The sequence below is a fragment of the Lithobates pipiens genome, unplaced genomic scaffold (assembly GCF_037356315.1).
Source record: "Lithobates pipiens isolate NorthernLeopardFrog02 unplaced genomic scaffold, aLitPip1_a1.2 Scaffold_22, whole genome shotgun sequence".
Taxonomy (NCBI): Eukaryota; Metazoa; Chordata; class Amphibia; order Anura; family Ranidae; genus Lithobates; species Lithobates pipiens.
In genome coordinates this window covers 141,568,208-141,594,945 of record NW_027507784.1, presented here as the reverse complement: position 1 = coordinate 141,594,945, position 26,738 = coordinate 141,568,208, and the positions used below count along the sequence as shown (strand labels likewise).

At 43.8% G+C, this 26,738-nt stretch overlaps 1 protein-coding gene and 1 long non-coding RNA gene across 2 annotated transcripts in view; one reads left to right on the top strand and one right to left on the bottom strand.

Annotated features, from left to right (window-relative positions):
* The window catches only part of LOC143924221 (uncharacterized), a 292,570-nt gene extending 275,308 nt beyond the window's left edge, over positions 1-17,262 (bottom strand). The window contains exon 1 of the long non-coding RNA XR_013261851.1: positions 17,158-17,262. This is a non-coding gene — a long non-coding RNA (uncharacterized LOC143924221). The remainder of the gene's footprint in view (positions 1-17,157) is intronic.
* SLX9 (SLX9 ribosome biogenesis factor) overlaps positions 1-26,738 on the top strand; it is a 308,491-nt gene that overhangs the window by 22,037 nt on the left and 259,716 nt on the right. The gene's annotated exons all lie outside the window — the stretch shown is intronic.

Here is a 26,738-nt window from a genome sequence, read left to right as displayed (position 1 = left end):
CAAAAAAAAAAACAAAAAAAGCGCGCCTGTAAAGCGATTGAAAGAAGCCTCATCTGCAATCCCAATGTCTAAGCCAAAGTGCTTTAAGAGCCCTTTCACACTGCCAGCACCAGAAAAACGATGCGATGCTTTACCAGTGTTTTTTTTCGAGTGCTAGCAGGGTGCTTTTAACCCCTGCTAGTGGCCAAATAAAGGGTTAAAAGCGCCACTTTGCAGGCGCTTCCCATTGATTTCAGTGGGAAGGGGTGCTTTAGGAGTGGTGTATTCGCTGCTCAAAAAGCGCTGCAAAAAAGCTGTTTGCAAGACTTTTTTTGACGCCCTGCCAGCGCAGCACCTTGGTGTGAAAGCACTCGGTCTTTCACATTGAGATTGCAGTTGAGGCTTCTTTCAGGCGCTTTACAGGTGCTTTTTTTTAACGCTAAAGAGCCTGGAAAAATGCCCCAGTGTGAAAGGGGTCCTTAGGCAACTGGTCAGAGAGGCTGTGAGGAATGGCTGTGTTACTGTCAGAACTGAAGAGTGCTTGATGCTGGATGGACGCCTGTTGCCTCTCAAACCTGCTGGGTGAGCTGAACTGGGATTTTGCTATGTGATGTGGCTGGGATGCTGAGCATTATTTAAGAGGACTGTCTTGTACTACTAAGAAGAGTTTTTGTTGTTTGAACTGCCTATCAAGACTAAGCCTGTCCATTTTCTGTTGCTTTTTGCTGAATAAAGCCTTTTAAGTTGATTAAACTGTCTCGCAGCTGCCTGTTAACCCCTTGGATCCTGACAATATCTATAATAACAAATTGAAGCCAAACTCCACACGAGCAGTTACAGCAACAGTTTTTTCTCTTTTGGGATAAAGGTTTTACGTGAATAAATAAAATCTGATCATTGTAAGCACCCTCTGTCAGTGGTAATTGGTTTGTCATCTATCTTAACCACTTGACCTCTGGAAGATTTACCTCCCTTTCATGACCAGGCCATTTTTTGCGATATGGCAATGCGTCACTTTGACAATTGCGTGGTCATACAATGCGGTACCCAAATAAATAAAATGTCTTTTTGTTTTTTTTCTCCACAAACAGAGCTTTCTTTTGGCGGTGTTTGATCTTTTGTGTTTTTTTTTTTTTTTTCCTCCTATAAACAAAAAAGACAGACAATTTTGAAAAAATAAAAGATTTTTTACTTTCTGCTATAAAAACTATTCAATAAAAAAAATGAAGAAAATCTACTTTCTTCATAAATTTAGGCCAATTTGTATTCTGCCACATGTTTTTGGTAAAGGAAAAAAAGCGTATATTGATTTGGTTTGCACAAAAGTTATTCTAAAAGCTGAAGGTTTTTTACCTTCATGCATTCAGAATGAACTGCATTCCTGTGATCCATAGAAGTACAGCTAAAAAGCTTTGGCTATACTTCTACATAAGAGTGCAAAGATGCAGACCTTTTTGTTTGTTTATTCTTTGAAGTGTATCCCCCCACCTTGGATTAGGCCCCTTTCACACAAGGCTGTCCATATTTAGCATTTGCTTGCTCAGCGTGGATCTCTCCGTTTGCTCCCGGCTGAGCCGGCGGATGACAAGTCCGTCCCTGCACTCTGTGCAGGGACGGACTTGTCAGAGTCCGCTCTCGCCTATGGGGGATCAGACGATTATGGACCGCCTGTCCGTTTTAATCCGATCCGCCAGATGGATGGAAAATAGGGTGGATCAGATGTCAGCGGACATGTTACCGCTGACATCCGTCGCTCCATAGAGCTGTATGGAGCGACTGTTCAGATTGGCCTAAAAAACTGACAGGCTGATCTGAACGGTCTGCACATGTGAAAGGGGCCTTACTGAGCATAAATCACTTGACTAGACTAAAGAAGTAATTGCTCTTCCTCCTGAATGTGCTAGGGGTTTGGTTGTTAGGCCACTGACTGTCAACTATTGGCCCAAAACAAATACTGTATCTTTATCCAGAAAGTCAGGGAAAAGGCAAAAGGTCCTGTCGGCATGCTTGTTTCAGGTCAGTGACTCAAAGTATTGAAGCAAGAGGGTCAACAAGACAGCTAGTATTTTGTCATGACATTTTTCTGCACCCATCATGCAAAAATTCTCAAGGCCTGGGCATTGTCGGTATTGAGCAGAATATGGGGGTGTCATTTCTGAGGCAGTAGAAAGGTCAGAGGTTAACTATCTGACCCCTGTACTGTCTCTCAACTGCTGAATAGGCAGAATGTGAGGTCATACAGTTGACAGGATAGGTACTATCACATTTTGGGTGATTTCTGACTCCCTGGCTTAATATTTGCTTGGAGAAGGAATTTTGATGGTTAAGGATCCTATGCTGTTGTCCTAATCTTGAATTCACTATCTAGTGTCTCATGCATGCATGCAGTCAGTTGGGTTGGATTACGCTTTCTGCGCAGCACTCTAGACCAGGGATATGCAATTAGCGGACCTCCAGCTGTTGCAGAACTAGAAGTCCCATGAGGCATAGCAAGACTTTGACAGCCACAGCATGACAGGCAGAGGCATGCTGGGACTTTTAGTTTTGCAACAGCTGGAGGTCCACTAATTGCATATCCCTGCACTAGACAAAGAAGACAAGATCAGGATGACAACCGTAGAGCATACTTTTTTTTTTTTTTGAAACCGAGTCTACAGCTGCAGATTCAAAATTTCTGTTTTGATTTTCCTTTTACTATTGAGAAAAGCCTACGATTTGTGCGCTCTTTAAAACGTAAATGGCTGCACGTGGTGTGTACTTAGTATTATTCAGTATATTAAATAGAAAAATAAAAGCAATCAATACACAGTAGCTTTTTTTTGTCCTGTCTGCATCCCTGGAGAATTTCATGAATATTAGTTGGAAGGTTTAGCTGTTTAAGTTGTTAAAATAATTTTTATTGATGTTTTGCAATATTGCCTGGTGTATAGGATGCTAGGTAATGTAATCCTCTCTGGAGATCCACAGGGCAGTGGGGTTCTGTTACATGTTTGCTGTGTACACAAAATAGAGATATGAGATTTCTAGCCCCTAAGGGAAGGGGAAGTAGAAATCGTTATCTTCCCTTATGCTGCAGTAATCGTCATTTCCACAGAAAAGCAAAGTCTATTGTTCTGCTATCTCCCTTGAGTTTTGCTCATTTTAGTTTTGACTGTATGGCTGCCTTGTTGCATTGCAATAAGATTACATTTTAAATATATTCAAATTTTTCATGGCAGAAAGGTAGAAATGAGAATATCCCCTGTGGATAAAATACCCTTAGCTGTAAAATATACAACATTTTAAGATTATGTTGTATGTCACTGGTAATGTCGGTATGATCACACCATATTCTGGCCATAGATCATGAAATCTGTAATTTTATAATGGCTAGCAAAAAAAAAAAGGCTCTGTAGTCTTGCAGTCCCTTACCAAGGATTTGATTTTTGCAGTGATTTGCACTCACTGGCCACTTTATTAGGTACACCCTACTAGTACCATGTTGGACCCCCTTTTCTTTTAGAACTGCTTTAATTCTTTGCATGGATTCATCAAGAGATTTTGGTCTATATTGACATGATTGTGTCACGCAGTGAGTTCCTGCAGGTTTGACAGCTGCACATCTCCTGTTCCACCACATCCCAAAGGCGCTCTATCAGATTAAGATCTGGTGACTGTGGAGGCCATTGGAGTGGAGTGAACTTATTGTCATGTTCAAGGAACCAGTTTGAGATGATCTGAGCTTTTTGACATGACTCATTATCCTGCTGGAAGTAGCAATCAGAAGAGGGGTACGCTGTGGTCTTAAAAGGATGGACCATGGTCAGCAATAATACTCAGGTAGACCGTGGTGTTTAAATGATGCTCAGTTGATAGTGGTACTAAAGAGCCCAAAGTGTGCCAAGAAAATATCTCCCACACCATTACACCACCAGCCTGAACCATTGATGGAAGGATGGATCCATGCTTTCATGTTGTTTTACACCAAATTCTGACCCTACTATCTGAATGTCGCAGCTGAAATTAAGACTCCTCAGACCAGGCAATGTTTTTCCAATCTTCTGTTGTCCAATTTTGGTGAGCCTGTGTATTGTAGCCTCAGCCTGTTCTTGGCTGGCGGGAGTGGAAACCGATGTGGTCTTTTGTTGCTGCAGCCCATCTGCTTGAAGGTTCGATATGTTGTGCATTCAGAGATGGTATTCTGCATACCTTGGTTGTAACGAGTGGTTATTTGAGTTGCTGTGGCCTTTCTGTCATCTCCTTGGACATCAACAAGGCATTTTCATCCACACAGCTGCCGCTCACTGGATATTCCCCCCCCCCTTTTTTTTTTTTTTTTGTGCCATTCTCTGTAAACCCTAGAGATGGTTGTGTGTGAAAATCCCAGTAGATCAGTCGTTTATGAAATACTCAGACCAGCCTGTCTGGCGCCAACAACCATACCGCGTTCAAAGTAACTTAAATCCCCATTATGATGCTTGGGTTGAACTTCAACACGTAGTCCTCACCACGTTTAGATGCTTAAATGCATTGAGTTGCTGCCATGTGATTGGCTGATAAGCAATTTTTGTTACCAAGCAATTGAACAGGTGTACCTAATAAAGTGGCCAGTGAGTGTATATACCATTGCTACTGTGTACAGCCATGGGGATCATTCTCCCGACCACCTCATATCTTCTTTATGTACAGCAGAGGGAGACAGATGTGGAGCTCAAACTTGGGCACGCTGACTTAACGCTGGTCATTTGCGATATGAAATATCTGTTGAAATTTGGCCAGTTCATTCGTTTTTCGGCCAGTTAATGGGCACAAAATCGGTAATTGCTGGCCACTTTTTTTTAGGCAAAAAAACAAAGGATGAGTTTGGAAATTTTCTGCCGAACAAATGATAACTTGAAAGGTTAATGTGTTTCCCATCTGAACTGTTTGCACTAGGTATATGTAAAAAAAAATGAACAAAAAATCGATTCATTTATGTCCACTGAACGATTTATCAGTCATTACATGATGGCACAATCGTTTGCTTTAATGACCGAATGTTAGTTTTTTCGAAGATGGGTTCGGCCGATTTTTTGTATAGTGTATGGCCAGCATTAGTCTGAGTTAGAGGTCGACCGATATGGGTTTTTCTCTGGCCGATGCCGATGCCGATATTTAGAAATCATAGTGGCCGATAGCCGATATATAATGCCGATTTTTTTTTTTGGGCCGATATATGTTAGGCCGATTTTATTTTATTTTATTTTATTTATTTATTTTTAATCCCCCTTGATCTAACACACCTTTCCCACTGGGGCGTTTTTTAAGGCGCTTTTGGGCTAAAAATAGCGCCTGTAAAGTGCCTGCAAAATGGCTCCCCTGCAGGCTGTGTGAAAGACAGAGTGCTTTCACACTGAGGCGATGCGCTGGCAGGATCTTAAAAAAAAAAGTCCTCCAAGCAGCACGTTTGGAGTGGTGTATACCGCTCCTCCACCACTCCTGCCCATTGATATGAATGGGCACCACTGCCGAAGCGGTGCTTCATGGGCGCATTTAACCTCTTCCTTGGCCGCTAGCTGGGTTATATGTGCCCCACTAGCAGCCAAATAGCACCGCTAAAATGATGGTAAAGCGCCGCTAAAACTTGCGTTTTACCATCAACGCCTGCCCGCTCCAGTGTGAAAGCAGCCTTCATTAGTGATACAGAAAATTTCTTACACTTAAACATTTATTAAACAAAACAAACCTCCAATCAGTTTACTTGTATGTATGATCTAGATAAAAAAAAAAAAAAAACCTATATATTAAATAAAAACGGGTAGTCAAAACTTTTGGAGAAAAAAAAAAAAAAAATGGACTAACTTTACTGTTTTTATTTTATTTTTATTTTTTAAATGGTGTATTTTTTTCCCAAAAAAATGCATTTGAAAGACCTCTGTGCAAATGCCGTGTGACATAAAATATTGCAACAACCGCTATTTTATTCCCTAGGATCTCTGCTAAAAAAAATATATATATAATTTTTGGGGGTCTAAGTGATTTTCTGGCAGAAAATACAGGATTTTTACTTGTAAGCAACAAGTGTAAGAAAAGTATTTAAATGGTTAAACTGAGAACTTCTACACACAGAGATGACTTCATTCATTCAGTGTAAACATTGTAACATTTTAGTTCTTTTCTTGGCAGTCTGCCCAGAGAGGAGGAAAGTGTTGCTATGACAACTCAGCAACTCACACTGACTTCTTACAGAAGTCATTTCAAAGTCCCGCTGTAGAATCGGCTTTTTATCAGCAGAATCGGCCGATGCCGATTATTTAAAAAACGGCAAATATCGGCCGATATATCGGTCGACCTCTAGTCTGAGTTATTTAGCAAGAACAAATCTTGCTGTAGAGACCAACTACAGAGTCTTGTTTAGGTGGTAATTAGTCACCAACAGCCTAGCCTTCACCTAACCTTTCTCCAAATTGATTTTGTGGTTGCCATTTTATTACAGCTGGTGGAATTGCTGAATGTTGCAGACATTTTGGTTGCAAGTTTTCTCAACTAAAGCACTCCTAAACTTAAAAACATGAGGGTATTACTAAACTTCAGTTCACACTCATGACCTGTGTCCTAACAGCGATGAAACAAACTATTGCCAAAGAATGGTTATTTGGAACTCTGCATTACAGAGGTCAAATCTAGTTTGCGTTCGACTATGACTAACCTAAAGCTCATGGCAAATCTTTGTGGCTTCATGCCCAATTGAAGAAAACCTGGGATCCTTTTGATCACTCATTTCCAACCCCACAGATTTTGATTTCATCTGGACCTATAAGGTTGGCATCATAACCCCCATCTGACTCACTGGATTGCCTTGCACACCCGACCCCCTCACATCCGATTCCCACTACTCAGACCTTTCCACACTCTTCCCCATCTTTCTTTCTCTTGTCTGTTTTGCTGCATTCATGAAATGTAGAGTACCTTTATCAGGTCACACATTACTCAAACTTCCATGGAATTTTATACCATTTCTGTCATAATCTGTACTTCATTTAAAAAAAAAAAAAAAAAATTGAACGAAAACTCTATTTTGCCGTTTGCCTGGAGTTGCAGTTTAATGCCTTGGTGCCCTGTTTTCCTCCTTAGGCAAAATCTTTGTTGTGGCCTGCCTTAAAGCGGGACTGTACTGGGGAAAAAAATATTAAAAGCCAGCAGCTATAAATACTACAGCTGCTGACTTTTAATAAATGGACACTCGCCTGTCCCGGGGTCCAGCGATGCCGAGGCCGATCGATCGCTCGGCTGCTGCCGCCACCGTTCTAGGTGAGGGAATCAGGAAGTGAAGCGAATCGGCTTCACTTCCCGGTTCCCTACTGCGCATGCGCGAGTCACGCAGCGCAATAGGAATTGTCCGCGCTGTCTCTGGGACCCGTGTGTGTCCCAGCAGACAGCGCGGCAGAACAGGAAGAGGGTGTAAATACCTGTCTTTGACAGGTATCTCCACCCCCTCCCCCCTGAAAGGTGCCACTTGTGACACCGGAGGGGGGGAGGGTTCCGATCAGCGGAAGTTCCACTTTAGGGTGGAACCCTGCTTTAATATGCAAACTTCCCCACATTTTCCTCATGCTCTGTCTCTCAAGTCATTTTTTTTTTTTTTTTTCTTTTTACTTTGAGCATTAGGGTGTATCTCTATTTAGAGGTCATTTGACAGGCAAAGAGAAGGCCTATTTTAACCCCTAAAAACTTGCACCACCGTGTCACAACTGCAAGTGTAAACAAGGCCTTAGGGGATTAGCGGTGTGCAGTGTTTGCTGTTCGTTTGTTCCTTCGTTCCTCCCTCCCTCCCTCCCTCCTTTTTTTTTTTATTTTTTTATTTTTTTTCAAATCCAACTTCCAGGTGTTTTCTACCCATGTGCAAATAATTTTTTTTTGTATTGTTAAAAAGGCAGGCCTGTTCTAGAATGTATTCTATGTCTTTTCTGAAAAATGACTGACAAACAATAAAGACTTTGGTGTACTCCCTTTCTCCCTCTGTACTCGCTGCATAAAAATCAGCAAAGTCATAGGTGAAATGTCCTAAAATTAAAATTGTATTGACTGTCCTCAGATTATATTGAATGTTGCATATGTTCTGAGGCATAACATGTCTGTAACACTAATGTATGCCTTTGTAGACTAGGAAAATAAAGCTTATTTTTCCAATGCAAGTACACTAACATCTCAAGTATGCTGTTTTTTTTTTGTTTTTTTTTGTTAACATGAACTATTTGAAAAATACACCAAAAGTGCTTTGGAATCATTAATTTAAAAGTTTACATTGCTCTCAGGTGAGTGGTGGCAATTGGAGTTGCAGATGTCCTTACACGGTTCAAGTCCCTCTGGATTAAGTCATCTATAAGCAAGGGTCTGCTATACACCTCATGTAAGCTTTTGAATCCCTGTGAAACACTGGCAGGTCTTAGACCCCGTTCACATGTAGCAATTTGGGATCGCACGTGGAATCGCTACATTTCTGCTTGGGTTTCCAAATCGCGCTGCAATGCTGGTAAAACGCAGCATGCTTGCTCAGAAGCCATTTATTTTCAAGGGCACCTAAACATGGTGCCGTTGTTCTGTGATTGTCATACGATAAATCAGATTGTGCGAAGCTTGTTGCCCAAAAAGGAGCAAGAGCTTGTATTGGGCCACAAGTTTTGCATGATTTTCTGTGAATGCAGTACGATTTATTGCGGCAAAATCGTCCCACGTTTACATGCAATTGAAAATGAATGGCACCCGAATAAGCATGGTGGGTTTTGCCAGCGTTGCAGTGTAATTTTGGAACAAAAATCCCCAAAACACTATATTAAAACACTGTATTAAAAGTATTGGGACGCCTGCCTTTACAGGCACATGAACTTTAATGGCATACTAGTCTTAGTCTGTAGGGTTCAATATTGAGTTGGCTCACCCTTTGCAGCTATAACAGCTTCATCTCTTTTGGGAAGGCTGCCCACAAGGCTGAGGAGTGTGTCTATGGGAATATTTGACTATTCTTCCAGAAGTGCATTTGTGAGGTCAGGCAGTGATGTGGATAAGAAGGCCTGAGTCTCCGCTCTAACTCATACCAAAGGTGTTCTAGCAGGTTGAGGTAAGAACTCTCAAACATGCTCATCCATGTCGTTATAGACCTTATTTGTGCACTGGTGCGCAGTCATGTTAGAACAGAAAGGGACCATCCCCAAACTGTTCCCAAAAAATTGGGAGCATGAAATTGTCCAAAATGTCTTAGTATGCTGACACCTTAATAGTTCCCTTCACTGGAACTAAGGGGTCAAGCCAAACCCATGAAAATAACCCCACACCATATTGTGGGGTTATTTTTCAGGAGTTTGGTTGGCCTCTTAGTTCCAGTGAAGGAAACTCCTAATGTAGCGTACACACGACCGGACTTGGGTCCGACAGACTTTCGACGGAGTTCTGACAGAGTTCTGACGGACTTTCCGAATGAACGGACTTGGCCACACACAATCACACCAAAGTCCGACGGATTCGAATGTGATGACGTACGACCGGACTAGAATAAGGAAGTTCATAGCCAGTAGCCAATAGCTGCCCTCGCATCGGTTTTTGTCCGTCGGACTAGCACACACACGAGCGGATTTCTCGGTAGGAACTGGGTCCGGCGGAGTTCTTTCGGAAAAATTTGAAACATGTTTCATTTCTAAAGTCTGTCAGACTTTTGCGAATCAAAAGTCCGCTGCAGCCCACACACGATCGAATAGTCTGCCGGAATCATTCCGTCAGACTTTTGATGTTGAAAAGTCCGGTCGTGTGTACGCGGCATTAGGCGTCAGCATATCATGATGTTGACGAGAAGGCCTATCTTGCAGTCTCATAGAAAAGAATGCAAATTCAATAGTAAATTAAAAGGCGTTTGAGAATAGCAACAAGACTTGATATACTTGTTACTATTCTCAATAAACGCATATTAATTCACCATCAAACTTGCATTCTATTGGACATGCCTTCTTTCCTATTTCAAGTCTACAAATGGAAACGACCTTGAGGCTGTTCCAGAAAGGCAGCAGCCCAGGCCTTAAGAGGGTTCACCTCTAGTATCCACCATTGGATATTTGATATCCACCATTGGGCAGGATGACCTAGTGGAGGGACATCTTGTTCACCCACTTAATAACCCACACATGACCAGTGTCTGATCCAGTCAACCCGGGGCGGTCTTCAACACAATACATCATCTTGTTCAAGTAACTTTTAAAAATAAAAGATCGAAGTGGATTGGTTGGCACATTTACTCCAGATTCTTCAGTTGCTCTAGATGTTTCAGTTTTGATGAATTCCCCTCAGTGAGATTTTGTGCAGTTTTCCTAAAAGCAGTGGATTGTGCAACCAGATTTTGGTGGTTGTGTGTACGTGGATTTTTTTGTGTTTTTAAAGAGGACCTCTCACTCTTTTAACTTGTTATGAATGAATACAGGGACATAAAAAATCATGTTTTGACTTCTTTCATTCATATTTACCTATTTTTGTGCTGCCTGGGTCCCCATTCCTGTGTCACCATTTTCAAAATTTCTATTACGCCAAGCATACTCAAGACGACAATAAGGCAAGATCTCACGAGATTTCCCTGAAGGTAGTGGTGACATTACCTCCCCAGGGGAGCATCTGTGTGGCCTGGGCTATGTTACCACTGCCTTCAGAGAAGCCAGGAAGTGGAAGAGAAAACAAACAGTAAGTGAAGCAAAAAATTGTCAAAAAAGTGTTGGGCGATTCCACATCAGCATAAAGGGCTGTATGCTAAAGTGTATTTTAGAGAAATGGAAAGATTAGATTTTAACCCACCCAGATTAGACAGTTACAAGAAGTATTGTTCCCAAAAATAGCAGAGGCTGTATAAACTGTCTCTGGTAGAAGCATTCTTAATAGATATGCATATCTTTTTAACCATCCAGTCCAGAAACCGTATACTGTGTGTGTGCAGTGAATAGTATCTCTCACACAGGCTAAGGCCCCTTTCACAAGGGACGGATCAGTAATGATCCGCCCCGTGATGATCCGCTCGCTCAGCGGGGATCGCTCCGTTGTCCCCACTGAGCTGGCTGCGGACAGGGCAGTCTCCGCACACTGTGCGGGGACCGCCCTGTCAGCTCTCCGCTCTCCTCTATGGGGATCGGATGCGCACGGACCGTCTGTCCGTGTCCATCCGATCCGCTCTGCAGACGGATTGAAAAATAGGATTTTCCTCCGTCTGCAGAATCGGACAGTAGCAGAGGCGGACGAAATCGGGTGTCTGCGGATGTTCATCCGCAGACACTCGCTATCCCATAGGGATGAATGTATGCCCGTATTTCATCTGCAAACGGATGGATGAAATACGGACATATCGTCCGCATGTGTGAAAGGGGCCTAAAGCTGGTCTCCTACACTGAACCTGATGTCAAAAAGTAAATATTTACTCTTGGGCTCGGTTCACACTGCTGTGACATGCGATCTGACTTGTGAGACCTCAAGTCGCTTGACACTACACAAGTTGCTCCGATTTTAGATAAGGTTCCTGCACTACTTTGGTCCAACTTGGGTGAGATTTTTTTAGCCCTTGTACAGGCTCCTAATGGCATCTGAGTGAGCAGGAAGTCACAGGGCAAAGTTGTACAACTATGCCATCGCAGTAGTGTGAACCGAGCCGGAACATCTAGTAATATTAATTGTGTCTAAACAGTTCCCCGAAAGATATACTTTTATCTTAATTGCCTCTTGAAAAATATTGATGCATTTCCTGCGCCTTAATGTGGTTGTAAACCCTCCCATATACCCAGTGAAATGAAAAGCTATATAATAGATGAAATAAATCCTCTTGCATATGTTTTACTTGTTTATTTGTGTCAGAGCTGATTGAAAAAAAGGAACACACCCCCCCCCTTCACACACAGCAGAACTGTGTTTGGAATAGACAAGCTGAGTACTGACCTCTCCTCCCCGACTATCTCCTGTGTTGGGGAAACTTATCAGAAGTGACTCGTACTGATAACAGAGGAACGAAGCACCAGAGAGAAACGGCACTTAGAGCTTTGGAGAAAGACAAATATATGTGCTTTCTTCAGATTTTATGACTAAGGCTTCATGTATACGGGATGTTGTTCAACCTCTCCTGAACAATTTAACTTGACAGCTAAAAACGGCCTATTAGATGCGTTTACATGCCGCGTTTAGTCTCGTTCAGCTGCGTTTACGTCTAGAAGTGTTTTGAAAAAAAAAAATTTACATTTTTTATTTTTTAAATAGCCAAAAATGAAAAACAATTGTAACCGAACCATGGCTAAATGCGAGTTACCGCGTTTAGCGTTTGAAATGCCTCTAAACACAGCCTCTGCACACGTTTGGGGTTCCAAACCTGTGTACATGTTCTGATAAGCTAACATAGATGAGAGTTCAGGAGCAGTTGAAGAAAATGCCCAACTGCTCCTAAACATCTGTTTACCAGCATTAGTGTACATGAGGCCCTAGGTTTACAACCATAGTTGTATATTTTCAGTCTGAGATCAAAGGCACTGTGCCTGTGAATGCTATTCTTACAAGATTTGGAATATGATTTTGATGTCACTACTGTTCTGCTCACTGTTCTCTGTGCTTGAGAGAACGCTGTATCCGAGAACCTACAGTGCAAAGATCTCCATGATTCTGCTTCATCTATCCTGATGTTTGCTTTTCTGCACATGCATTTAGGCAACATTTAGACCCCTTTCACACTGGGGCGTTTTTCAGGCGCTTTAGCGTTAAAGCGCCTGTAAAGCGCTTGAAAGAAGCCTCATCTGCAGTCCCAATGTGAAAGCCCAAGTGCTTTAAGACCCCTTTCACACCACACTGCCCTTTGCGCCGGCAGTAAAACGCCGCTATTTTTAGCGGCGTTTTACCGCCGGATTTGCGGCGCATTTTGACCGCTAGCAGGGCGCTTTTACCCCCGCTAGCGGCCGCGAAAGGGTTAAAACCGCCGGCAATATGTCGCAATAGCTGCATTTTGCTGGCGGCATTACAGCGCTGCCCCATTGATTTCAATGGGGAACAACGGTGGAGGAGCGGTAAACACACCGCTCCTTCACCGCTCCTTCACCGCTCCAAAGAAGCTGCTGGCAGGACTTTTTTCTGACGTCCTGCCAGCGCACCGCTGTAGTGTGAAAGCCCTCTGGGCTTTCACACTACACACAATGGTGCAGCTTCTTTAGGGCGGATTGCAGGCGCTATTTCTAACGTTATAGCGCCTGCAAAACGCCCTGGTGTGAAAGGGGTGTTAGAGCCCTTTCGCAATAACAGCGCCCGAAAAACGCTCGTAAAGCGCAGCTTAAACTAGCAGCGCTTTACCAGCGTTTTTCGAGCATTATTGGGGCGCTTTTAACCCCTGCTAGTGGCCAAATAAAGGGTTAAAAGCGCCCACAAAACGCTGCTGCCAATAGCGTTTTTCAGACGTTTTACAGGCGCTTCCAATTGATTTCAATGGGAAGGGGCACTTTAAGAGCGCTGTATTCACCGCTCCAAAAGCGCTGCAAAGAAGCTGCTTGCAAGACTTTTTTGGACGCCCTGCCAGCGCAGCGCCTCAGTGTGAAAGCACTCGGGCTTTTACATTGGGATTGCAGTTGCAGCTTCTTTCAGGTGCTTTTTTTAACACTAAAGCGCATGAAAAACGTCTCAAAAGAGCCCCAGTGTGAAAGGGGTCTTAAAAGTAGTTTTAGATATTTGATTCTTGTAGTGTCTGGATGATCGTATCACTTCTTCATACAACATGGAAAGTCCTTATCCAAGCAGGTCAGGCAGCATGACATACAATTTTTATTTTTTTTATACCCCAACTTCAGGCAAAAACGAAATTTAAAGACAATAAAATGGCACATGCATTACTTTACTCCTCAGTCCAGACACCTCTCTCCAAGCGCAGTGTGTGTGGGTTTTTTTTTTGTTTTTTTAGGGGGGACTTTCAATAAGAAATAGCTATACTGTATGCATACTGTCAGTGACTTCATGATTTACAGTAATACCTAATTTTATTTATTTTTCCTTTCTAACTCGCGATACTAAAATGCACTGTATTTCAATGGTATGGTGATGGGTTACAAATTGTCCTGTATGTCACATACTTTGTCACAGACCTCAAAGTTTACAGCAGCAATTTACTTTTTCTTTTCACTAACATTACAATACCTTTCTCATGCTGTTTTTTTAAATTCATTAATGTAGTTCGCTGTTTCAGTGTTATGTAGATAGTTGGTTGTGTTTTACCCCATATCTCACATATTTTGGTTTGCCACAGACCTCAAGGTTTTTTTACTTGCATATCACGTTATGCTTTCAAATGCCATTGCCATGGACCTCCTTCAAATCGCGTTCATTTAAACATGACTGGTAGCTCAATTAAGAGTGCTGTAAAGCTAAAAACGGCTTTGGGAAAGTCAATATTTCCATATGCACTTTTGCATGGTTCCAGGCAGACTACTTTATATGTAGGTGGCACAGGTGCAAACCATCACCTAATCAGGAACAGCCTCCTACTACTTCTAGCAAGGTAAGAGCTCCCCTGTGTGTAACCTAATTGTATGTGTGCCACCATACACAGTCCAAACTATGCAATTTAAAATCTCCAAGGTCGTTCCTTGGCATTTCACGGTTAATCCCACCCCCATGACCAATAGCAAAAACAAACTTAGTGCAACAAAGGCTGGTTGAAACAAAAAATCAAAACCAAAAAAAATAAAAATAAATGATTATATAATATAAAAACCAAAAGGTCAGTGGGGAGGCGAACCACAGGATACAGCAGAACAATGTCTAGGGCTCGGTTCACACTAGTGCGATGCGGCTTCCCTGCGAATCCACTGTGGGTTTGCATCTCACCTGGCTCGCAAGCCAGTTTACACTGCACTATGCAAACTGCTGGGAGTGTCAATAGAAAGGTAATGATGCCCCCAAATCAGTTTGCATATCGCAGTGCAAACTGTCAATTCGGACATGAATCAGATTGCATGGGTGTAAACACATTCTTGACCAAAAAAAGGGTCCTGTGTGAGTTTGGTCCAAATGCGATGCAAATTTAACCATACTATCTGACTGAAATTGCATCGCACAGACATTTGGATGTGATTTGCGGTGCGAATCCCATGCGATATTGCACAGTGCACTGGCGTGAACCGGGACTTAAGCCGTGTGAGCCCAATTACTCTATAAGATCCTAAATTTGTAAACAATGTCTGAGTGCTGGACTCTAAGGAAACTTTCACACCAGTGGACCAATCAGGTCCGCCTGTCTGTTTTCAACAGATCATTCATTGTTCTCTATGGAGCGGTGACACCCGCCGGCATCTGATCCGGTCCGCTAAAAACAGATGGATGGGGATCCATTCTCCATCCATCCAGCAGATTGAATCAGAATAACAGTCAGGCAGTCAGTTTCCATCTGACCGTCCCATAGAGAACAGCGGGCTGTGTCATTGTCAGATCTGCATAGCAGAGCCTGTCATCTGCCTGCTCAACTGGGATCAGTGGAGAGATTCCCCGCTGAGCAGGCGCATCCGCTTGATGGATTCCGCTCCGTCTGAGAGGGGCCTTAATGAAAATCCAAACAACAAGACTATATATTTTTTATCATCGGGGTAGACTGACTATCCAGCCATTAACACAATACACTGTAGAGGTATAAATGAATTAACCATTAAATCATATCTCTAAAAACTATGCAACTAAATAAATAATATAAATCCAAACACTTTCCTTCCTCCTCTCACCTCACAAACTCGTACCAGAATTCCATACACCATATCACAGTAAAGGGCAAAAGTGCCCCAATATCACCTTACTCATTCCAAAGACCCTCTGGAAAAATAATCTGAGCCCGTCTCCCCCTCTTTTTGAAGTTGCAACCCTTCCCATGGCTTGGATAAGAATAGACATGGTGTTACCCCAATGGCATTTGTTAAAATGATGTGCCACACTAGCGTCATGATTCTTCATAGTATCCTATATGTGGTCTCGTAGCCGCCTTGTTCTTCCCACATACTGTATATTGCACTCCCCACAAGTAAACAGGTACATCATATTCTTGGTGTTGCAATTGATAAATGATTTAATACCAAACTCCTTGTCACTAGCACTGGACCTAAACCTGTCTTCTTCAATAATCCTAGGACAACGGGTTCCCTGCTCCACATGTAAAATTGCCCTTAAACCTCAAATAATTGAAACCTTCAGATCTTGCTGCAGAAAAATACCTTGTAGAACAATATTTCCCCAAAGACGAGACCCGACGTAATACCACCCTGATTCCAACTTTCAAAAAGTAATTTCTACACCCAGACCTGATTAATCAAGAAATCCCTTAAATGGAGTGGCTGTCTGACAAAGAGAAGCACACTAAAATCTCAAACGCAAACACATCATGCCATGATCTTAAGAATTTCTTCAATGGATGAGAAACAAAGTAATTGACATGTATCAGTCTGGAAAGGGTTACCACACCATTTCTAAGTATTTGGGACTCCAGTGAACCATGGTGAGAGCCATTCCCCAAACTGAGAACCTTACCAGGAGTGGCTGACCTAACTAAGTTACTCCAAGAGCATGATGACGACTTATCGAGGAGATCATAAAAGAACCCAGAACAACATCTAAAGAACTAAAGGCCTCACTTGCCTTAGTTAAGTTCAGTGTTCAGAATTCAACGATAAGAAAGAGACTGGGCAAAAATGGCATCCATGGGAGACTTCAAAGGCGAAAGCCACTGCTGACCAAAAATAACACAAAGGCTCTTCTCACATATGTCAAAAAATATTATCCCTGAGACTTATTGGGAAAATATTCTGTGGACAGATGAGACAAAGTTGAACTTTTTGTTTACCTTTTTGAAAGGTGTGTCCCGTTACATCTGGCATAAAACTAACACTAACATCATACCAACAGTCAAACATGGTGGTGGAAGTGTGATTTGTCCGGGGCTGCTTTTGCAGCTTCAGGACCTGGACGACTTGCCATAATTGATGGAACCATGAATTCTGCACATTACCATAAAATCCTGAACGAGTATGTCCGGCCATTAGTTTGTGACCTCCAGGTTCATGGGTGCTTGGGTATAACAATACAATAATCTGAAACACACCAGAAAGTCCACCTCTGAATGGCTCAAACATTAAATAAAGGTTTTGGAGTCAAAGGCCAGACTTCAATCCGCTTGAGTTGCTGTGGCATGACCTTAACCACTTGCCGACCGCCTCACGCCGATGTACGTCATCAGAATGGCACGGGCAGGCATAAGCACGTACATGTACGTGCTTTGCCTCCCGCGGGTCGGGGGCCCGATCGGGCCCCCGCCCGGTGCCTGCGGCGGTCGGTTTTCGTTCGGGAGCGATCCCGGACGAGGGGACGGCCATTCATTCATGGCCACCCCCTCGCGATCGCTCCCGACGAATGGAAATCCCCGGTGACATCACTTCCTCTCCTGTAATGTAAACACAGGAGAGGAAGTGATGTATTCTCTCCTCCGTGTCGGTATTTTTCGTTCCGACACGGAGGAGAGCGGATCAGTGAGTTGCACCAACACATCCCACACACAGTAGAACATGCCAGGCACACTCACACCCCCCCTTTACCCCCCGATCACCCCCCCAATTACCCCTGCCCCCCAGTCACAGTGACACCAATGTCATTTTTTTTTTTTTTTTTTTTTTTTTTTTGCATTGGTGTCATTTGTGACTGTAATAACTGTTAGGGCAGTTAGGGTTAGCCCCCTTTAGTTCTAATGTACCCCCCTAACCCCCCCAATAAAGGTTTAACCCCGTGATCACCCCCCGTCGCCAGTGTCACTAAGGCTGGGTTCACATTGCAGCGGTTTATGAGAACGAATGTGATTCGCACCGCACTGCAGTGCAAATCACATCCGATCTCTGTGCGATTCGAGTTCAGCCATTCGCCGCACCCGCCGCACCCGCCACACCCGCCGCACCCGCCGCAAATTCGCACGGGACCCTTTTTTTGGCCCGCAGCAGAATCGGATCGCATGGGTGTTCACACCATGCGATCCGAGTTTGCAGATCGCACTGCGATATGCGAACTGATCTGGGGGTGTCAGTAACATTTCACTGACACTCCCAGCAGTTCGCATAGGGCAGTGTGAACTGCCGCCGGGAGGCATGCGATGCGGGAACCCGCCGCGGATTCGCGGCGTTTCCGCATCGCTCCAGTGTGAACCCAGCCTAATAAGCGATCATTTTTCTGATCGCCGTATTAGTGTCACAGGTGACGCTAGTTAGGCAGGTAGGTATTTAGGTTCGCCGCAGCTTTTTATAGCGCTAGGGACCCCCATATACTACCGCATAAAGCCCCCTGATTGCCCCCTAGTTAACCCTTTCACCAGTGATCACCATATAACTGTTACAGGTGACGCTGGTTGGTTAGTTATTTTTTTATAGTTTCAGGGCACCCGCCATTTATTACCTAATAAAGGTTTAACCCCCTGATCACCCGGCAGGTGTCATTTGTGACTAATAACTGTTAGGGCAGTTAGGGTTAGCCCCCTTTAGTTCTAAGGTACCCCCCTAACCCCCCCAATAAAGGTTTAACCCCGTGATCACCCCCCGTCGCCAGTGTCACTAAGGCTGGGTTCACATTGCAGCGGTTTATGAGAACGGATGTGATTCGCACCGCACTGCAGTGCAAATCACATCCGATCTCTGTGCGATTCGAGTTCAGCTATACAGATAGTATGGCTGAATTCGTGTCGCACCCGCCGCACCCGCCGCAAACTCGCACGGGACCCTTTTTTTGGTCCGCAGCAGAATCGGATCGCATGGGTGTTCACACCATGCGATCCAAGTTTGCAGATCGCACTGCGATATGCGAACTGATCTGGGGGTGTCATTAACATTTCACTGACACTCCCAGCAGTTCGCATAGGGCAGTGTGAACTGCCGCCGGGAGGCATGCGATGCGGGAACCCGCCGCGCATTCGTGGCGTTCCCGCATCGCTCCAGTGTGAACCCAGCCTAATAAGCGATCGTTTTTCTGATCGCTGTATTAGTGTCACAGGTGACGCTAGTTAGGCAGGTAGGTATTTAGGTTCGCCGCAGCTTTTTATAGCGCCAGGGACCCCCATATACTACCGCATAAAGCCCCCTGATTGCCCCCTAGTTAACCCTTTCACCAGTGATCACCATATAACTGTTACAGGTGACGCTGGTTGGTTAGTTATTTTTTTATAGTTTCAGGGCACCCGCCATTTATTACCTAGTCTCACTAGTGTACCCCTAAATTTAGGGGTGTCTACTTTCTAAAATGGGGTCATTTGGGGGGGGGGGTTTGTGCCATCTTGGCATTTTATGGCCTTCAAAACTGTAACGCCCTTAGAAAGCCTGAAGGCGGTGCTTGGTTTTTGGGGCCCCGTACGCGGCTAGGCTCCCAAAAAGTCCCACATATGTGGTATCCCCGTACTCAGGAGAAGCAGCAGAATTTATTTTGGGGTGTCATTTCACATATGCCCATGGCATGCGTGAGCAATATATCATTTAGTGACAACTTTGTGAAAAAAAAAAAAAGTTTGTAATTTTCCCGCAACTTGTGGCAAAATATAAAATATTCCATGGACTCAACATGCCTCTCAGCAAATAGCTTGGGGTGTCTACTTTCTAAAATGGGGTCATTTGTGGGGGTTTTGTGCCATCTTGGCATTTTATGGCCTTCAAAACTGTAATAGGTAGTGAGAAGTGAACTCAAAAAATTACGCCCTTAGAAAGCCTGAAGGCGGTGCTTGGTTTTCGGGGCCCCGTACGCGGCTAGGCTCCCAAAAAGTCCCACATATGTGGTATCCCCGTACTCAGGAGAAGCAGCAGAATTTATTTTGGGGTGTCATTTCACATATGCCCATGGCATGCATGAGCAATATATCATTTAGTGACAACTTTGTGAAAAAAAAAAAAAAAAAAAAAAAGTTTGTAATTTTCCCGCAACTTGTGGCAAAATATAAAATATTCCATGGACTCAACATGCCTCTCAGCAAATAGCTTGGGGTGTCTACTTTCTAAAATGGGGTCATTTGTGGGGGTTTTGTGCCATCTTGGCATTTTATGGCCTTCAAAACTGTAATAGGTAGTGAGGCGTGAAATCAAAAATTTACGCCCTTAGAAAGCCTGAAGGCGGTGCTTGGTTTTCGGGGCCCTGTACGCGGCTAGGCTCCCAAAAAGTCCCACATATGTGGTATCCCCGTACTCAGGAGAAGCAGCAGAATTTATTTTGGGGTGTCATTTCACATACGCCCATAGCATGTGTGAGCAATATATCATTTAGTGACAACTTTGTGTAAAAAAAAAAAAAAATTTTTTTTTTGTCATTATTCAATCGCTTGAGGCAAAAAAATAAAATATTCAATGGGCTCAACATGCCTCTTATCAATTTCCTTAGGGGGTCTACTTTCCAAAATGGGGTCATTTGGGGGGGTTTTGTACTGCCCTGTCATTTTAGCACCTCAAGAAATGAGATAGACAGTCGTAAACTAAAAGCTGCGTAAATTCCAGAAAACGTACCTTAGTTTGTAGATGTGACAACTTTTGCGCAAACCAATAAATATACAATTATTGACTTTTTTTTTACCAAAGACATGTGGCTGAATACATTTTGGCCTAAATGTATGACTAAAATTGAGTTTATTGGATTTTTCTAATAACAAAAAGTAGAAAATATCATTTTTTTTCAAAATTTGCGGTCTTTTTACGTTTATATCGCAAAAAATAAAAATCGCAGAGGCAATCAAATACCATCAAAAGAAAGCTCTATTTGTGGGAAGAAAAGGACGCAAATTTTGTTTGGGTACAACATTGCATGACCGCGCAATTACCAGTTAAAGCAGCGCAGTGCCAAAGTGTAAAAAGACCTCTGGTCATTTACCAGCAAAATGGTCCGGTCTGAAAGTGGTTAAGCAAAGGCCATTCATGCTGGAAAACCCTCCAGAGTGGCTGAATTAAAACAATTCTGTGAAGAAGTGTGCCAAAATTCCTCCACAGCTACACAAGACTTATTGCCAGTTAACACAAACGTTTGCAGTTGTTCTCCAAGAGTGGCACAACCAGTTATTAGGTTTAGGGGCAGTTGCTTTTTTCACATAGGCCCAGGCAGGTTTGGACAGCCTTTTTTTATTTTAATAATTTTTTTTTTTTATATAATTTTTAGATTATCTTTGTGTAATAATAAATGTTTGATATGAATCATGCAAGTGTGACAGATATGCAAGAAAAAATAAAAAAAAAGGGGGGGAAAGGGCAAATACTTTTTCACAGCTCTGTATACAGTACATTTTCCCTGTGTACTACATTGTTTGAAGTAATGGCAGAATGAGCAGATGTCTTGCTGCCTTTTTCCGCATAGTAGTACTATCTGCCTTTTGTATGCCCACCCTTAGAGACCCGATCAGGTCTCTAACGCAGTTAAACCATCCGTACCTGGCAGTAAGATGTTTATGGGGATTCAATAAAGCTTTTATGACACTTTTTTCTGATGGTAGGTCCTTTTTTAACTTTACCTTCACCCAATTCAGACTAGCCTTTATGCCAGTCTCAGAAATTCAGGTAGTTTTTTGCTGCTGTCACTCTAAAGGATCTCAAGCTAATGGCTGCTACAGATTCAAAAGGCATTACTGCCAGTTTAAAGAATCTGTTTAAAGGCCTTATTTTCTCTGGTAAGATCACATGTCATAGGTTTACAGTATCGGACTACTTCAATAAAGAAAGGAAATGCAAAGTGAAATATCTTTACTGCGCAATAAGAATCTGATTTGTACTATAAGAACACAACACAATTTTTTAAAAATCCTTGCTACGTACATAGGCATTTCTTATTGTTCCTTTTCAAAGTATTATAAAGTTTGTACGTACTTGACTATTTCCTCATCACTACCCAGTGATTGTGATTTATTCTGATTTTGAAATTGTTAGAGAACAAGAAATGATCTTTTTTTGCAGAGCAGCTCTGTGATTATCTGTTTTCTAAAGGACAAGTTAGTCATCGTGTAAACTTTTGTAGTTCCGTGTTTATTCATGCAGCCATCATTGTGCTACTTAGACACGTGTTTCTTAATCATTTTATTCCTTCCCTAAATGTTGTTTTTAGGATTAATGTGATATGTTACTGTCATCTGTGCTCTCGATAATATTTAAGATAGGTGGGTCTTTTAACCACTTTCAGACCGGACCATTTTGCTGGTAAATGACCAGAGGTCTTTTTACACTTTGGCACTGCGCTGCTTTAACTGGTAATTGCGCGGTCATGCAATGTTGTACCCAAACAAAATTTGCGTCCTTTTCTTCCCACAAATAGAGCTTTCTTTTGATGGTATTTGATTGCCTCTGCGATTTTTATTTTTTGCGATATAAACGTAAAAAGACCGCAAATTTTGAAAAAAAATGATATTTTCTACTTTTTGTTATTAGAAAAATCCAATAAACTCAATTTTAGTCATACATTTAGGCCAAAATGTATTCAGCCACATGTCTTTGGTAAAAAAAAAGTCAATAATTGTATATTTATTGGTTTGCGCAAAAGTTGTCACATCTACAAACTAAGGTACGTTTTCTGGAATTTACGCAGCTTTTAGTTTACGACTGCCTATCTCATTTCTTGAGGTGCTAAAATGGCAGGGCAGTACAAAACCCCCCCAAATGACCCCATTTTGGAAAGTAGACCCCCTAAGGAAATTGATAAGAGGCATGTTGAGCCCATTGAATATTTTATTTTTTTGCCTCAAGCGATTGAATAATGACAAAAAAAAATTTTTTTTTTTTTTTTTACACAAAGTTGTCACTAAATGATATATTGCTCACACATGCTATGGGCGTATGTGAAATGACACCCCAAAATAAATTCTGCTGCTTCTCCTGAGTACGGGGATACCACATATGTGGGACTTTTTGGGAGCCTAGCCGCGTACGGGGCCCCGAAAACCAAGCACCGCCTTCAGGCTTTCTAAGGGCGTAAATTTTTGAGTTCACTTCTCACTACCTATTACAGTTTTGAAGGCCATAAAATGCCAAGATGGCACAAAACCCCCACAAATGACCCCATTTTAGAAAGTAGACACCCCAAGCTATTTGCTGAGAGGCATGTTGAGTTCATGGAATATTTTATATTTTGCCACAAGTTGCGGGAAAATTACAAACTTTTTTTTTTTTTTTTTTTTTTTCACAAAGTTGTCACTAAATGATATATTGCTCACACATGCCATGGGCATATGTGAAATGACACCCCAAAATAAATTCTGCTGCTTCTCCTGAGTACGGGGATACCACATATGTGGGACTTTTTGGGAGCCTAGCCGCGTACGGGGCCCCGAAAACCAAGCACCGCCTTCAGGCTTTCTAAGGGCGTTACAGTTTTGAAGGCCATAAAATGCCAAGATGGCACAAACCCCCCCCAAATGACCCCATTTTGGAAAGTAGACACCCCTAAATTTAGGGGTACACTAGTGAGACTAGGTAATAAATGGCGGGTGCCCTGAAACTATAAAAAAATAACTAACCAACCAGCGTCACCTGTAACAGTTATATGGTGATCACTGGTGAAAGGGTTAACTAGGGGGCAATCAGGGGGCTTTATGCGGTAGTATATGGGGGTCCCTGGCGCTATAAAAAGCTGCGGCGAACCTAAATACCTACCTGCCTAACTAGCGTCACCTGTGACACTAATACGGCGATCAGAAAAATGATCGCTTATTAGGCTGGGTTCACACTGGAGCGATGCGGAAACGCCGCGAATCCGCGGCGGGTTCCCGCATCGCATGCCTCCCGGCGGCAGTTCACACTGCCCTATGCGAACTGCTGGGAGTGTCAGTGAAATGTTACTGACACCCCCAGATCAGTTCGCATATCGCAGTGCGATCTGCAAACTCGGATCGCATGGTGTGAACACCCATGCGATCCGATTCTGCTGCGGGCCAAAAAAAGGGTCCCGTGCGAATTTGCGGCGGGTGCGGCGGGTGTGGCGGGTGCGGCGAATGGCTGAACTCGAATCGCACAGAGATCGGATGTGATTTGCACTGCAGTGCGGTGCGAATCACATTCGTTCTCATAAACCGCTGCAATGTGAACCCAGCCTTAGTGACACTGGCGACGGGGGGTGATCACGGGGTTAAACCTTTATTGGGGGGGTTAGGGGGGTACATTAGAACTAAAGGGGGCTAACTCTAACTGCCCTAACAGTTATTACAGTCACAAATGACACCAATGCAAAAAAAAAAAAAAAAAAATGACATTGGTGTCACTGTGACTGGGGGGCAGGGGTAATTGGGGGGGTGATCGGGGGGTAAAGGGGGGGTGTGAGTGTGCCTGGCATGTTCTACTGTGTGTGTAGAGTGTTGGTGCAACTCACCGATCCGCTCTCCTCCGTGTCGGAACGGAAAATACCGACACGGAGGAGAGAATACATCACTTCCTCTCCTGTGTTTACATTACAGGAGAGGAAGTGATGTCACGGGGGATTTCCATTCGTCGAGAGCGATCGCGAGGGGGTGGCCATGAATGAATGGCCGCCCCCTCATCCCGGATCGCTCTCGAAGAAATGCCGACCGCCGCAGGCACCGGGGGGGGGCCCGATCGGGCCCCCCACCCGCGGGCAGGCAGGGACTTATATATACGCCCATATGCCTGCCCGTGCCATTCTGCCGACGTATATCGTCGTGCGGCGGTCGGCAAGTGGTTAATTTGGCATTTTGTGTCAACATGGTAAAAAACGGATCCCATCTATTCTGAGGAAGGGAAAGCTCTCATTGAGGTGACTACTACTGGTTGATGATGTTCTCACTTCTCATAACAGATCGACTAATTCATAGTGTCCTGTGCCACCCTAGCCCCCTCGCCCCTGCCTTTCTTAATTAAAGCGGAAGTATACTCATCGATCTAACTGTTAAAAAAAAAAAAAAAAGTTACATTTCCAGCACATGGCAGAAATGTAATTGTCACATTGGTTGTACTCTCAACCAAACTATCAGACCGTCCAATGGTGTCAGAAACCATGAATCAGACCAAGACAGAAGTACAATTAAATCACACTTGTTTAACCACTTGCTTACTGGGCACTTAAACCCCCCTCAGTCCCAGACCAATTTTCAGCTTTCAGCGCTGATGCACTTTGAATGACAATTGCGCGGGCATACAACACTGTACCCAATTAAATTTCTATCATTTTTTTCCCACAAATAGAGCTTTCTTTTGGTGGTATTTAGTTACAGCTCGGAGTTTTATTTTTTGCTAAACAAACAAAAAAAGATGCAAAAAAAAAATCATGTTTTAATAGTTTGTTATAAAATTTTGCAAACGGGTCATTTTTCTCCTTCATTGAAGTGCGCTGATAAGGCGGCACTGATAGGCTGCATTGGTGGGCACTGATGGGCTGCATTGGTGGGCACTGATGGGCTGCATTGGTGGGCACTGATGGGCTGCATTGGTGGGCACTGATGGGCTGCATTGGTGGGCACTGATAGGCTGCATTGGTGGGCACTGATAGGCTGCACTTGTGGGCACTGATAGGCATAGTTAAGGCGGCACTAATAGGCACAGATAAGGCGGCACCGATGGGCACAGATAAGGCGGCACTGATGGGCAAAGATGGGCACAGATAAGATGGCACGGATGGGTGGCACGGATAAGTGGCACGGATGGGCACTGATAGGTACCACAGATAGATGGGACTGATGGGCACTGATAGGTGGCTCTGATGGGCGGCACTGCTGGGCACTGATGGGCGGCACTGCTGGGCACTGATGGGCGGCACTGCTGGGCACTGATGGGCGGCACTGGGGTGCAGCACCTTTGAGGCAGATTGGGTGGCACTGTGGGGTGGCACTGTGGGTGGCACTGTGGGTGGCACTGTGGGGTGGCACTGTGGGCATTATGGGCACAGACGGGGGGCACTTACTTTTACTTTGTTATATTTCAGGATGGCACTGCGGGAGGCAGGTGGGCACTGGCAGGTGGCATGTGGTGCCTTTCATTGCTGGCCGTGATCGGGACTGATGTCCCGATCACGGCCGCCGGTGATCGGCTTTTTTTTTTCTCCTCGCGCTGTCAGCGCGAGGAGGAATAATAGCCGATTACCGGCTCCGTTCTATCACATGATCAGCTGTCATTGGCTGACAGCTGATCACGTGATAAGGGGTTGGGATCGACCCCTTACACGGATCGGTGATCAGGCGAGTCTCACGGACTCGCCGATCACAGAGCGCGCCGCGCGCACCCCTCAGGGGGCGCGCAGGCCGCTCGTAACCAGGACGACGTCAATAGACGTAGTCCTGGAAATCTAGGTCCGCGCTAATGCCGTCATTCGGCAATAGCGCGGTACCCAAGTGGTTAATAATAAAAAATTAAAAGGTAAATGGAGAAAGCATAGTCAAAGCATAGCCAGAGGCCAGTAACCAGATCGAGTAGTCAGCCAGTCCAGAGTTCAATAACCAGATCGGGTAATCAGCCAGGCCAGAAGTCAGGGATCCAAGTAGAGCAACAGCAAGCAGGATAAGGAGCCAGAAGGGATGTCAGCAAGCCAGTCTTTACGCAGGAGATGGTTTCTTGTGATGTGACCAAGGCGAAGGCAGAGATAAAGTGAGCTGGACAGCTTTAAGTAGGCAGGTCAGATGAGCAGAATCGGGAACAGCTGGGTAACTGTGGAGAGAGATGAGAGCTGGCAATTAGCCGACAACTGAGCAGCCAGTCCAGAGAAGGAAGGGCTAAGCCAGCCCTGACAAATGGCTGGTGTCAGAACAGATCACATGTGCAGTATCATGGCAGTTGAAGATCAAATAGAGGCCA